This window comes from Xylocopa sonorina, chromosome 6, assembly GCF_050948175.1.
Source record: "Xylocopa sonorina isolate GNS202 chromosome 6, iyXylSono1_principal, whole genome shotgun sequence".
NCBI classification, from domain to species: domain Eukaryota; kingdom Metazoa; phylum Arthropoda; class Insecta; order Hymenoptera; family Apidae; genus Xylocopa; species Xylocopa sonorina.
Genome location: NC_135198.1, coordinates 3,618,008 through 3,623,077, shown reverse-complemented (window position 1 = coordinate 3,623,077; position 5,070 = coordinate 3,618,008). Strand labels below are relative to the sequence as shown.

The following is a 5,070-nucleotide window of genomic DNA, read 5'->3' as shown; positions in this document are numbered from 1 at the left end:
GGCCGTTTAAAACGTGAATGTCGCGAGCAACGTTAGAGTCTTCTAACACGGCTCATGGTCCGCGGTGCATCATAAATCGGAGCCGATTTCACGGGTGCAGGCGCACGTGACAGCGACTCGTTCGACCGCGGCGGCGTTCACGGCCGGGTCGGTACTGTGCGAGCACGGATCACGCGCGAGTTCCCTCCGACGGAGCGGATTTTTTGACAGCTCGCCGCGCGTCGAACCGTCGGACGTCACCACGAATGTCGCGGGCCAGGTAACATCGACGCGTGGCCGATCGGGAGCGTCGGTTCCGCCGCGGAGCGGACGCGTACGTGTAGACGGAAGGTGCCCGTGGATCGAACGAAAAACCGAACGAAGACCGCGAGGGAATGCACACGCGAAGGAAGGGGAGCGACGCAGTAGTTGCCTCGTGAAAGCCACAACCAGTTGTGTGCTCCGACCGCCATGGGTCGACCGGGGTCGACGCAAGCTCGTTCCATAACCGAAACTGGCCGAGTCCGGCCGAGCTTGGCCGAGGTCCACCCACGAGAGACGCCTCGTTCTAAATGGTCTGCGGTTCGGATGGGTACCATCGTGCCTACACCTCGATGCAACGGCACGACCCAACGAGGAATTAAAATTGCCAGACCGACGAGATTTACGACGGGGAATAGTCCATGGTACCGAGCACTCGTTATCGATGCTGGTATGCCGGTTCATGGGAGGTGTTAGGTTAGACTTTACGGAACGGACCCGACCCGCCGTTTTGTTTCGTACCACTCGGTGTGCATGTATTTTAACTTGTTGCGTTTTCGCGAGACCCCGCGGGCGCGTTGCTACCGCGATCTTGAATTTTTAAATCCGCGCAGATGGATTTTGTTGTAGCTAGAAAAATTGTATAAGCGTAGACGGTATAGGTAATAATAATTCAGAGTACCGGAAGTGTTTGCACAGTCTGCTGGTTGAATTTGATTTTTTAAGTTTTACATCAAACTGGTTCGGAATTGTATTCGTTGTATCGGGAACGAGCGGTGCCTGAATACTTAAATGATCGATTTCGCGAAATTCAAATTGCTGTATCAGAGCTCGTCAGATTTAAACGAGCCAGAGCTGTAATTTCAGCGTTCGTTATTTACATAATTCGAGATCGACAATGGACGGCGAGGACGCCCACGTAGACGTTCACAAATCACGATCCTCTTTCAGTAACTTTTTTTCTTCCGTTCCTTCTAGTGTATCAGGATCCGGCTGATTGCTAAACGTCATTTACTGCGAACCGAGAGGCGAATGAAAACAAAAAATTCCGCCGTGAGCGGCGAGACGGGGGAAAAAGCGATGGAGATGATTCTTCTGTAAATTCGCGTTTGATTGCTAGACTCGCGGCTGGGGGACGAAAATGATCAACGGTGATTACTTTTTTTCTTTTTCGCGCAACAACCACTGCACGCGCGTTCGTCTACGAGCCCAATCTTCCGCCTCGCAGCTACTTGCCAGCTGGCTACAAGAAATGCAAACTCGTCCACTTTCCATCCTCCCCCGCCCCTTCATCTTTTCACCTTTTCCTCCGGGTGCTCGTCGCGCGACTATTAACTTAATCTCGACGATTATAAGGTTCGGTTCGTCGTTATTTTATATTTTATCGATGCCACGCTCGAGGGTCCTCCGTACACGACTCCAATATTGGAACACGATGTACGAGCACTTATCGATGCGTATCTCGTAACTGTTACCAAGTTATCGCGCGTCGGATGTACGGACAGAATATATTTTTCTATAGGGGCTCTGATTTATAAAGCCCAGCCATATAATATATAGCAGGACGTCTTGCAGACGTCCGTTTCGCATCCATTTTGGTGTGAACGTTTTACACCTCCACCGCTGTTAAGGCGTTGTTCCCCTGAGCGTTTTGTGAAACGTCTTAAAGACATAAATTTGTAGACAAGTTAAACGCGTGGAGTAAACGTTCCTTAATGGTCTATCGGACGTTTTTAAGCTATTAAAAAATTTATAGAGAATAAAATAAAATAAACGAATAAACGCTGCAATTTAAATACGCGCACGTGATTCGAGGATCACGAACGCTGGCCAACAAGGGACACGTACGAATTTTTACAACGATTATCTTCGTAGCTGCACGCATTGTGAATACAATGTACAATATAAAGTACTGTCGCAGGCCCGTGATAGATATCGCAGAGAGGACTGTGCCACGAAGCTCCCATTTAATCTAGAGCAAATACGGGGCGCTCTGTTTAAATCAAGACAGAGTTAAGGAGTGAGAGCGAGAGAGAGAGAGAGAGAGAAAGAGAAAGAGAAAGAGAGGAAACAGTTGCCTTTGTCGGCTCTAATCTGAACAAACAGCCGTATACCATGATCGTGTCATCTAGATTCTTGTTTCGTCCAAAATTATCCAGGTAGCGGCTACTGAACAATTCGGAGAAATTGAAAATATTTTCGCTGTTTCCTTAAATGATAGGTCCATATCCGTCTCGCATGGAAATATATCTACTTATTATACTGGGCTTAGAAAGATATCAGTGTGGTCTCAGAAGGCAAAATAGGAGGCTATTATAAGTTTCTCTAACATTTTCATCTTGCATTTTTAAAATTGAGGCAAAAGTTATGTTTGAAAGACGAAATGAAAGAAAACGATAGTAAAATCTATGCATCCTTATTTCCAATCTTTTTAAACATATTTTAAGAATTCGTCAACGCTTCAGTTGTTTCTTATTCGACGTAGCTCTAACTAAAATCAACTTTCTTTCTCTATCCTCCGCAAGCAATTTCTCTTTCATGCCTCTTCCTCTATCTATCCAGAGAGCAGCACCGCTGTCTTCTTGACCTCCCACGCGTAACGATCGTACCTTTGCCTGACATCCCATACACCTGCGTCTATGATACTCGTACAATAACGAGCGGGCATACAAAAGTGCGTATACAAAGAAGTAAAAAAGAGAAGGAAAAGGAAAACGTTCCGCGAGTTCTCAATAGAAGAACTCGGTTCGTTCGCGGCTTTGACGCAGCGCGACGCTGTCGGAGCCGCGTTCAAACGTAGTCACGTGTTCACGCGCGGTGGCGCGCAGGAAAGAAGAAAACGGCGTATTCTGCGTATCCTGGCAGAGGAGGGAGGGTAGAGCGAAAAAAGAGAAATACGTGCTGCAGGCACTATCGCAAGAAGGGGTTCCCGCTTTGAAAGGCTTTCTTTGCCCGATCGTGGCGCAGTCTCCAATTAACGCTTTCCGCGCAGTCAAAAGGCCCGACGCGGTGCGCTGAAAAGTGGATTAAAGCGTGCTCCGTTTGCTACCGCCTTTTACAACGTTTACAGACGCGGCTGTACGCGCATACGCGCGACGTGCATGATCCTTGTGCTCGTGGTCTCGCGATGCCGACACTTTGCCCGTCTATATTCTTATTCCTTGTGACCCGACCCTTTTCTAGCCGTCTTCAATCCGTTGAAACGCCAGGAAAAAGAGCAACGGGAGAGGCTGCGTTCGGTCTCTGGCTGAAGGAAATACGTATTGCTTTCGTTTAATTTTAATTAACGAGCCGGAAACGTCCGTGCGCGCGCTTTGATCGCGCTTTGTGCACCTTCGCGTTGGCTCGCGCGCGTTCACGGTCCGGCTCAGTGTTCAACTAATTTTCTGATACGTTTGCTGCGGTGTTGCTTAATAAGTCCGTGTGTTTCATTAACATTGAATTGCATTGTACTGTTATAATTCTATTTTATCCGTTACGTCTTTCTCTTAAGAAAGATTTGTTCTGCACCACTGCATACGCGGTGCATTACGTACAATTTTGTTATTTAAAATTGCTGCAGCTCGCTCTCTGAATGGTAAAAATAGTCTGGAATATTTATAGATATTTTCAAGCTGACAAACATTAATTATGAAATATTCGAACAGCATATTGTATATCAGTCCACGTACGCCAGTAATATTATTCACTTTTTATGATTGCACGAGAATTAATAAGTAGAAAATTATAAGGTAAATATTCGAGTTTCAGAAACATTTTACCAAAATGGCACTTTCACGGTTGTTTGATGAAACATGCAACGTCCACGTTTATGCATCGCGAAATAAGTGGCGAAAGCTCGTTCTAAAAGCTCAGCTACGTGCATAAAATATTTGTAAAACATGAATGTTTCAGTACGTCCAAATACTACCGCGCGAATCGACGGTACGGTTTTCGCGAAACCTGATCAATCTGACTACACCTAACCGGAGGAGGGCGCGAGGGGGTGAAAGTAGAGATTGCAGTAAAGGATGCGGCGAGGGGAGAGGGTGGGTTTGGAAATAAGAAGACACGGATAGAAGGAGCTGGCTGCACGTTGGACTAACAAGACTCAGGACCAGGGGCTATTATCATAATTGTGGGCTGCAGGCAACGGCTGTGCCCACAAACCAGAATGGCTCTTGTCTCATCTACCTTCGCCTCCTCTTTCTCCTTCCCTCTGCCCTACCCTCTCGTTTCCTCACCCCCCTTCTGGCGATCCCTCCGTCTTCTTTGCGTCTTTTTACTCAAACCCTCGTACACTCGCATTTTGCGCGTATCTTCGCTGGTCTTTTGCACGTGCTAGAGACAAATGGATCGATCCTTGAGGCATTTAACTCTCACGCCGCATATTTTCCATTTATATAGATCAGGACGCTCCTGAGATATTTTTCTTTTAACGTGTTAGCGGACGACGCATGGCTTCGTGATTTATTTCATGCTACTCGGCTATTAAATCAGATTCTGGGTATAGTTGCGAGTAGAAATTCAATCTGTTCAGGTTTCTGGTACCAAGGGTGACATTAAACGTTCAAACGCCATAGCTGGTTTCGATTTTTAATACTTTTACTGGCTTTTATTTCAGTTTACGTAATGTGGTTTAAGTCGAAAATTTTACTTGCAGTATATTCTATGTAAAGTATATGCAGATGCTCTTCAGTGCGTTGCACGAACAATTGTAAGGTTTGCACGTATTTCAAACCGGTTCACGGTTAGATAAAATTGAGATCGTAATTTGTAAATTATTACACATGCGTAACTGTGCATCGTTATAGTGTATACGCAGCAAGTAAAGCCTCGTTCATACTGGTC

General features: G+C 46.2%; 1 protein-coding gene across 1 annotated transcript in view; it reads left to right on the top strand.

The window, feature by feature from the left end:
* The window catches only part of Rpl8 (ribosomal protein L8), a 309,715-nt gene that overhangs the window by 18,278 nt on the left and 286,367 nt on the right, over window positions 1-5,070 (top strand). The gene's annotated exons all lie outside the window — the stretch shown is intronic.